Here is a 10,600-nt window from a genome sequence, read left to right as displayed (position 1 = left end):
CCCCACAGAAAGGCCCTTTTTGCCAACCCCACCTATAGGGTATGGGCACTGATGACGCGGAGGAGAGAACACGCCCTCAGCGCCCCCAGCGGGAATCAAACCCAGGACCTTCTAGCTAAGCCGGTACACAATTGATGAACTGATCATATACGCTCTCTCTGACCATGCACCTGACCACTAACACGGCTGACCGTGTTAAGTGGTCATTTTCCAGATGTCCAAGTGAGCCCTGATCCAGGAGAGGCTGAGAGCCACTGCACTCTCTCACTGCGCTGAGAGGTGTTAAGCAAAAACCACTAGTGGTCACGTCGGTGTCCCACACAGCACCGTCACTCCAATCCACTTAATGTGGGATGATGGAGCCTCCATTTCTCATAGCTCTTCATTAGCTTCCTCCTGTTCAACACCAACTCATCTGCAGGGTGTTCATCACCCACACCATGGATCATGTATCACCTGTGTGATTGGATAAGCAGGTGCACGCACGCACGCGCGCACGCGCACACACACACACACACACACACACACACACACACACACACACACACACACACACACACACACACACACACACACACACACACACACACACACACACACACACACACACACACACACACACACACACACACACACACACACACACACACACACACACACTTGTGCATGCATGCACGCACAGCAGTGCTACAGCAGGTTATTATAACTCCTGCAATGGTCCCTGCGATGGTGGTGTGATAACAGTCATTAGGCCAGCCGTGGGAGGAAACAGGAGTCTTATTAGAGGCGTGTGGAAATTCATTGGGAAAAAAACAAGCGCTTTCATTAACAGGTGCACAGCTATGCAAATACATAAACACACCTTGGGAAGCCCATCATCTCTGCACCTGTGTGAAAAACAGCTGCCTATTAACACAGTAACGCTGCAATTAGTTCACTAGAATAATGTACGAGAGGCGTAATACAGTATGTGGAGAGTGAAGATGGAAAACATGTATTGGGGACTTGCAGGATTCAAATGGGTTGCTAGTTTCTAAGGTGACCAAAGCGTTTAGCAGTATTTGTTACATACTGTGTATAGTGTCTGAGTGTCATTGTAGTATTGATGATTTGCTTGATTGCATCTAGCCAGGAATAAACAAAGATTTTACAGTACGTTGAATTCCTACACCAGAAGAATGTAAGAATATAGGGGCGGTATACTGTATAATGTACAGTAAAGTGTTAATTTAAGTCTGAAAGCATTAAGAAGTAATCATTCATTGCAAATTAGTTACAATGACAAAAACTGGCAAACCATTTTCTAACAAGTTAGCACATTTTCTTTTCATGCATTACTAAGAATGATACTGTCTACCATAGCCATGCAAGTCAATCTCAGTCAGTCATTTTATCATCCTGTGATATATTATTGTTTTTTTCTCTCTCTCTAGTTAACTAGCAAAAATCCAGGACCTTGTAAGAATGGTCTGAGTGTCAAACGGATCAGAAAAACACTTTTCTATGCGGCACATTGAGTGCATAACATATTTCCAGTGAGAGCTCTTGAATGGGAAGATCTTTGCAATGTGCCAGAGTGGCTCCCCACTGTGTAGTACTAGTCAGCTAGGTCTTTGATGTATCATGCTGTAATGTGCTTGTTATCCATAATCGTCTTGAATTCAGGAGAGCCATGGCTGAATGAGAGGTACAGTAGTAACATTAATGTGACTGTCCCCCCCTCGCACACACACACACACACACACACACACACACACGCACACGCACACGCACACGCACACGCACACGCACACGCACGCATGCGCACACGCACACGCACACGCACACGCACACACACACACACAAATGAAGCACTTAAAAAGAAAAACAACTATAGGGTTTTATTCAAGGGTAAGATATTAACTTCTGATAAAAAAATTGTGAATTATTAGTAATGTGATATGTAGATAAATTATATATACATGCACGCACGCAGGCACGCACGCAGGCACGCAGGCACGCACACACACACACACACACACACACGCACGCACGCACGCACGCACACACACACACACACACACACACACACACACACACACACACACACACACACACACACACACACACACACACACACACACACACACACACACACACACACACACACACACACACACACACACACAGTAATCATGATGCTATCACATTAAGAAAAACTTCATATATGTAAAGTGGGAGGCAGACGAATTTGTGATACGCATCGATTCAAGGAATGTGGATAACAGATTTTACGTTGCATGAACAGCAAGCAACAGAGAGACAGTGTATAAAATGAAATTAAACAAAAATAAAATGAATTGGTTTGAAAGATGAACCTTATTGTGCAGTGAAATGAGACCCACCAGTAATGGGTTTTAACTGTTGCAAGAGAAGCACTGAATTTCTGGGAGGATATTTAGACAATAAAAACAATCATGTTGTATAAATATCCAGGGAAATAATGTTAACTATGATGCTGTTACTCATCTCCCAATTACTATGGTTAGTCTCCCTAAATAAAATTAAAAATAAATAAATAAAGAAACTCTCTCTGTCCTGCTCCATATAGTGTAGTGAACACATAACGTTATGTGGAACATACATTTTTGATGATGCTGTTAGAGCTCCTAAAACAGTCTGATGGCGAGCTCAGTGAGGGATAAATAACATTAAGCACCCAGATTGTGATTATTGCTCTTAAGGTTTACAATATTATTATTGCCTTGTAGCCTGCGCTTGGGGTTTTAATTTAGCACTGATAATTTGCTTATGCAGGCCTCCGATGATTAGAGTTCTTTGTTGCACCAACAGTTTTTAATATAGTGCGAATTACCCACTGTGCTTGTTTATACCACCCTGACACGACTGAAAATCAGCAGCAAGCCTCAGTGAAATTAAAGATAGGAGAGAGAGAGGGAGGGAGGAGAGAGAGAGAGAGAGAGAGGAGAGAGAGAGAGAGAGAGAGAGAGAGAGAGAGAGAGAGAGAGAGAGAGAGAGAGAGAGAGAGAGAGAGATAGAGAGAGAGAGAGAGAGAGAGAGAGAGAGAGAGAGAGAGAGAGAGAGAGAGAGAGAGAGAGAGAGAGAGAATGGAAAGGTTCAAGATTCAAGGAGAATGAGTATATAATGCATATGTGTGTGCGCCGTGTACTGATTTCGGCCCGGATTTTCGCCAAATGGTCACGCGCCCCCAGGCAACACTACTAAGTAAAGTACAAATGTTGGCTGTTTATCATGAACTACACCTAGAAGCCCTGCTGTAATGGATCAACTTGGCAGACAGACAGACAGACAGACAGACAGTCAGACAGACAGACAGACAGACAGACAGACAGACAGACAGACAGTCAGACAGAGAGGCAGGCAGGCAGGCAGACAGAAAGGGAGAATGGGAGAATGGGAGAAATGAAATGAGGTAGAGGGGGCAGTGCTGTGGGGGTGTTGCGTGTTTGTAAAAGGGAGTAATCAAATAGCAAAGACAGACCAAAATATGATATTGAATGTGTCTGACTCGCTGACATTAGCCACACTGTAATGGCCGGGTTTAAGAGCCCACCCTCATTGAGGCTCATGGGAGAGAATGGCAGTGGACTAGTTATGCATCATTACAGAGGGAAGCGCTGTCCTATACCTGCTGTGAAGAGGTGCCCTCGGCTTTCACACTAAATGGGGGAGTTCAACAAATAACAACACACCAAGTGTTGGTCCCCTCTCTTTGAAAGAGGGTGCATATGAAGAGTCCCATGGAAAAGGATACGCCTCTTTTGAAATGGCGTAAAGGAGGCAACTAATTCACAGCGAGGAAGAGGAATCAGTAACAGTACAACAGCAACATCTTAAGTGTTAATTTGGCCACTCTCAGAGGTAAATGAACACTCAGGATGTTGCTAGATGATGATAGAGGGAGAGCGATCAACAGTGAACCTCAGAAAACAGAAATAATAAATAACAGAAATAAAAGAAAATTGGGAAAGGAATTCAACACAATTTGTATTACATCTTATTACAACCAAATGCAAATTGTAAGCTTGTAACTCTGAGAGTGGATCCATTTGGTTACATTGGTGCAATCTCAGAGTTAAATTCACTCAGGATTTTACTGTGCATGGAGTTGTTTCTCACACCGACTTTGGGGCGAGTGCAAATGAGGTGGCAGCGAGCGTGCATCATCCATCTGTGTTGTGAGGGAGCGGCTGAGATTTTTTTCATCAAGGTCTTATCCACTTCAGAGGGTTCAGCAGATTAGAGATCCACTGGGGTGCAATGGCTTTTCAGCCCCCGCGCTTTACGTCCAATTTAAAGTGTCTGAGAGCATTCTTGTCATTAGTGTTTACCCTGGGCTGTTTCTCAGACGGCCCAGACTGAGTGTGACATTAAGGAGAATAAAACCACATCAGCCCTGTTGATCTTTTCGAAGGCTCCCGAGGAACGAGCCCAACATTTTATCTTGGCAGACAGCAGTTTCGGAGGTTATGGATAGGCCAGCTCGCCCGCACCATTATTTACCAATGGACCAGAATGTCAGCCTTCCTTCTATATAACCCTTTGCTTTTCTCTCCGCTTTGTTTGCACCCTGCCTTTGTGAAAGGGGGCTACTTTGTGGAGGTGAGCTGGCAAGAGAAAATATTTCTATCTCTCCATCAGTGGATCAATGGAGATGTGTTTACCTGTCCGGGAACACAATGTTCACTCCATAATAATGGAACTTAAACAGCTTGTTGACTGAGGGCTTTTGCCCCGGTCACTTGTCAATCCATCAGATATTGCCAACCATTTGAGTGTTGCACGCACACAAACACACTTACCAACGCACACGCACACCCACACACACACGCACACCCACACACACACGCACACACACGCACACACACGCAGGCACTGTGTGCTGTGGGGTTACCACAGACACCTCCATGAAGCAGTATCTGTCAAACTGTAGGGTGTGCCGGTCAGCGGGGTCCATCCGGACAAAAGACGACGTGTCAGGCCAATGAGATTTTCAGTAATTAAACTGAAAGGGGTCGTCCTGAGTGCAAACTCCGAAGCGCTTCGGGTTTAAGTAGAAGGTTAGAGGGTGCTGCACCCTGCATATACACGTGAACATGTCAGATCAGTCTTTCACTGATCGGGGGTGGCGGGTGATGGGGGGGGGGGGCATGGGGGGTAAAATAGTTTCTGTAAGAAGAGGTTGATGGCAATGTAACACATATATGCAGTAATGCATTATTCGTCACTTTGGATGAGAACTTTTGATACAGCGATGGTGATCGTCCGAGTAAAATAATTCCATAACCACTGCGGTCTCTCTAATCTCACATAAACTTGTCTTGTCTCCACAAATGTTAAGCTGCAGGGAAGGCATTAATATGTTGCCACAGTCAGGGTCAAAGACAGAGCTCCCTTAACATTAACATATTCAGCTAAATCCTCCACCCCCTCCAGATACACAACTCTAAATGAGTCCTTCCTTCATTTTTAATAATCTCCCCATGCCTTTTCCACGTTCCAAGCTATACGTCATGGGATAATAATAACCCCCATGAATGCGGTGCAATTTGTCAGCACTCACACCTCAATAAAACACCAACCCATGGTCATTTTGTGGCCGGGTTGCGGCACTTTGGGGAAATGCGGAGTCTAGTTTTCTGGCCTCGGCATACCAGAGGAGGAGATGGGAGCGGCAGATTAAAAAGGCTGGGTTTGTTTTACATAAAGGCTGCAGCCATCAGGACTCAGCAGGACAAGGCGGAGAGTGGCTCTCTGGGCCCGATAAATCACAGTCTGCATTCATTCATTCATTCAGCACATTCAGAACCCAGACGCACATTTCTCTCCCAGCCAGCCAGCACTGCTGACTCCTCGTTTCTGCTCCTGTTTAATATGTGACCTTACGCCAGGATTTTACTGGAGATTCACCATTCAGGGAAGGGGAAAAAAAGGTGAGGCGTTCTGACAATGGAGTGCACAAAATAAAACCAAATATATGGTCCATTTGGATTCATTCGCACACTCGCCGAGTTACAAATGGATGAATTAACATTGAGGATTTTACTGTGTCGCACTGAATATGAAAATGTTGAGTAGGGAAAACAACTCGGAATCTATGTGCAAAACATAAAAAGGTGGAGATTTGATTTCAAATGTCATTACAATACATAAGGCATGGGTCAGACATAGTTTTGCTGATTTTGTTTCACATTTTCTAATATAGCGTCCATGAACATAATAAATGCATAGTAAAGTGTGTACTAGCATTAAATGCAAGAATCTTTGCCTTTATTTAGAGAAGACGAGCAAACAAAAGGTGTGAACATAGGAGCGCCATATTCAGCTCTACTTTGCATACGTAACACAAATCCACTCCCAGTATTAGTGTATATTTTTCCTTTCTTTAAGGTGAATGCTCGCTGCCCTTTAGGTTTAATAGAATTCATAGCGGTGAGTGACAGGGGCTGAATAGGCTGGAGAAAATGGGGAAGTAAAGGGGGCATTAGGAGCAGCTAAAGGGGTGGGGGTTTGTTGAAGGACTGACACCGTCTTTTCCCTTTGACACAAACGCACATGCTTATGTGCACACTCACATATACACACTCCATATTCAAATGATTTTTAACTTGACCCTTCATTGAATATTTCTGTGTGTGTGTGTGTGTGTGTGTGTGTGTGTGTGTGTGTGTGTGTGTGTGTGTGTGTGTGTGTGTGTGTGTGTGTGTGTGTGTGTGTGTGTGTGTGTGGGTCCGAGTGTGGGTCCGAGTGTGTGTGCGCGTGAATGTGTGCAGTCTATGCATGAGATGTGCAATAATACCAGTTCAATCTCTTTGCTTCATTGGCTGAAAGGACGTAGCCTACACAACTACTGTGGTTACACATAGAAGAACAATATAAATACACAAACCAAACACAAAACTATCAGTCTAAGCTCAAGTAATAAGGTTTAGCACAGCATTTCTTTCCCCACTATACTGGTGGGATATGAGTAAACAGACCAGGGCAGAGGTTGGCGATAGTAATTGTTTGTTGAACGCTCAGTGAACTGCGTTTACCTTCCACACAACGCTGGCTAATTAAGTCCTTCTGATTGAAGGCAGAGCTGATTAGCGCATGGCAACCAGACTCCAGACCTCCTCGCTTGTCATTAGCATCCTCTCAGGCTAGGGGGACATGCAAACGCTCTCTCCTTTGTCTGACTTTGTCCAGGGATAATTGTGTGCCTTTCTTTTTCAGAAATTACCTCAGCCACATCCACACGGCCAATTAATGACGCAGAACCCCGTGTGAAAACAAGAGGGAGAAGAAGAGCTATAACAGTAATAGGCAATGATTTTCCTGAAATTTGATGGAGGAAACTTTCAATGAGGCCTTTAGGAAAGGGACATTTCTACCTCAAAGGGAACAAGAAAGTCATGGATGGGTTATCAAATAAACATGTTATACTGTATGCGTAAGCGTTTAGGACTGGCAGACGTCTGGATACCTCCCACACTAAAGAGACAGCAGTGTGTGATAAGAACAGACGTCCATTGTTATTAATTTGTTATTTCTCTTCCCTTGGGTTCCTGGCCGGATTATCGTGTTGAACACACGCAGTCCAAATTCCACTGTAAACATTTGCAATTAATCTTCCGACCAGACCCTCACCCCCCCCCCCCCCCACACACACACACACACACACACACACTCACACCTCCACCACAAGCCCCCTGCAACCCGCCCTGAATGCCTGTTTTACATAAAGCTGATCAAATTAAGTTGTTTGCAGCGGCCAAACTCTGTTGTCACTCTGTCTGGAAGTGCTACATTTATGTGCTGATATAGTAAGACGTGCATCCCTTTGTTAGGAACCAATCATCACAGACCCATAGGTTAATTTATTTTGTATCCTTCTCTATGTTCTATCAGACCGTTGGTCCGGGGACCACCAGTCCACCAGTTGGACCACCAGTGGTCCGAATGGACCCTTACGGGTCTGTAAAGGATTTTTTAGCAGTGTTTTTCCGTCGGTTTTATGAAAAACGTGTCCAGTGTGCAACCACCTCAACTCTGTAAAATGTACACTCAGAGTTAAATAAAATTATGATTTTCCATGGAAAAATGGATTAAAAAATATATATATATCTAATAATAATAATAATAATAAAAAGGTTTTCAATAGGGGCCTATCAAGCTGGGGGTAAAATGTTGAGAATCGCTGGTCTATTCTGATATGCTCAGTTAGATATATGAACCCAGCCAGAGTTGTGGGGGGAGGGGGGTACTGCACAACAGCAAACAGTCAGTGTGATTTGTATTACAATAATCCCTTAATTGCTTCATGGCAAAATGTCTATACTGCATTAAGTAATTCAATACAGCCAGTTAATGGAAAGGCAGAAGGATATCATGTTTTGCATAAAACCTCTAAAAACCACTGCCTTGCAACATGGCCCGTCTCTCTCGTTTTGATCACATTCATATATTCACATCCAACGTAATCTCCTATCTATTTTTGGGAGACTTGCGCTGAAGAGGATGAGTGTGTCTGAGGAGGCATGTTTCTCCACAGAACCAAATCTTACAGTGACACAGTATTTTGGGAAAACACCATTTTCTCGAGACACCATTATCATAATGGCTTAGTAATGATCAGACGTGGAGGAAATAAAATCAAATAAAATATATAAATCACTATAGATCCATCAAACTCTGCAATCAGGTCTTGCATACTTTTGCTTCATATACTGTCAATTTCATGTATTTCTTTGATCATATACGTTTATATTATAGGCTATAGTACTATGAAAATAAAGAATATGATTAATACAATACAATATAATAGGCGATAATTATCAATATAATACAACAATATATACAACAATATAATAATGTATACTATACAGTGTGTGTGTGTGTGTGTGTGTGTGTGTGTGTGTGTGTGTGTGTGTGTGTGTGTGTGTGTGTGTGTGTGTGTGTGACTGTGTGTGTGTGTGTGTGTGTGTGTGTGTGTGTGTGTGTGTGTGTGTGTGTGTGTGTGTGTGTGTGTGTGTGTGTGTGTGTGTGTGTGTGTGTGTGCCTGTGCACGCGTGCGTGTATACAGTAGCATGTACATACACTGGATATTTATTTTTTTATTAAGTAAACATGTTGCACCAGTATACTAACTGCATGTGGCACATGATACCATATGTGATTATTTTTGACAGTGCTCTGTAGACAACATGATGAAGGGTTCGAGCAAAGTGAAACCGAACATGTCTTCGATATCTTGCTACGGAATGAGATTCACAGTACGAGGACGCCTATAGGGAATGAGTCACACGTCAGCTGCTTTGCAGGCCCCTTGTGATGGCCTGAGGGACATGGAGACAGCATGAAGACATCAGGAACCCTGCTCCCTAATGCTCTGTCTGGTATAGCTTCACCAGGCAGCCATTTCTCTGCGGCTGCACGTCGGAAAAAAACTAGAAGATTGTACGATTGGATGGAGCGTCTTAAGAAAGAAATGAGCTGACCTGCATCTGCATAGCGAACCCCGTCATGTCAGAATGAAAGTTTTGACAACATTCAAAGCTTACATGATGGAGAGCAGTAAACCATGAATGTCGTTTGAAGATGCGCAGTGCTCTCCTGGGAGAAGGCTGTCTTGGTGGTAGGCTACACCTTCACACACTAACACCGTTCTGAGGGACTTAAATTGCCCAGAATGTTTTAGAATCGTCGTCAGCTTTTCAGATGTATGCATAAGTAGTGCATAATGAGCTCCAATTAAAACATTGTTTTTTGTTCTTCCTCTTCTTGACAGAGATAGCTTTTTTGATTTGACTGTATCAAGGAAGATTTTGTGGTAAACAGATTGGAAGCCCTAAAATATCTAACTACTAGTCATACTTTTATATACTGTATTAGTCTGTATATATAAGTATATGTAAGCACACACACACACACACACACACACACACACACACACACACACACACACACACACACACACACACACACACACACACACACACACACACACACACACACACACACACACACACACACACACACACACACACACACACACACACACACACACACACACACACACACAGGCATGTTTGATCAAGGCCTACAAACAAAACAACCAGAACAGAAAAGGCTGGTGAGTGGTGACAAAAGAAGCTGAAGAGAGAGTGCTGGCTTCTTTACCTCTGCCTCTGGTCAAATACGATTTGACCAGAGGCACATAAACCGTCCATTGTCAAGGCCAACAGGCGGCCATCGGTCGTATGGCCCGCTATGTGAAACAGGCTTAGAGCGACAGCCCAACCGGCCATCAATGGACCTCCTCCGATCCATGGTAGGACTTAAGGTCACAGCCACAGGCAACCACAGCCCAAAAGCTGAGGTCAGCAGGGCTGTCTTAGGCTCAACGTCCAATAAAAGGGCAAGGACACAGGGAGCGGGACGTAAAGGTCAGATGGATTACCAAAGAGGGCTCCCTTCGTTTGTTGGGTTTTTGGTTTCTAATCCTCTGGGATGTGAAAATGGTCAGTGTTACGCCCTACACAACAGAGAAGCTAGTGAACTTAACCCACTGACTGAGATGGAATTGTTTTATATA

Source organism: Electrona antarctica, assembly GCF_951216825.1.
Source record: "Electrona antarctica genome assembly, chromosome: 18".
In the NCBI taxonomy this organism is placed as follows: Eukaryota; Metazoa; Chordata; class Actinopteri; order Myctophiformes; family Myctophidae; genus Electrona; species Electrona antarctica.
Note: the sequence above shows the minus strand (reverse complement) of the source record.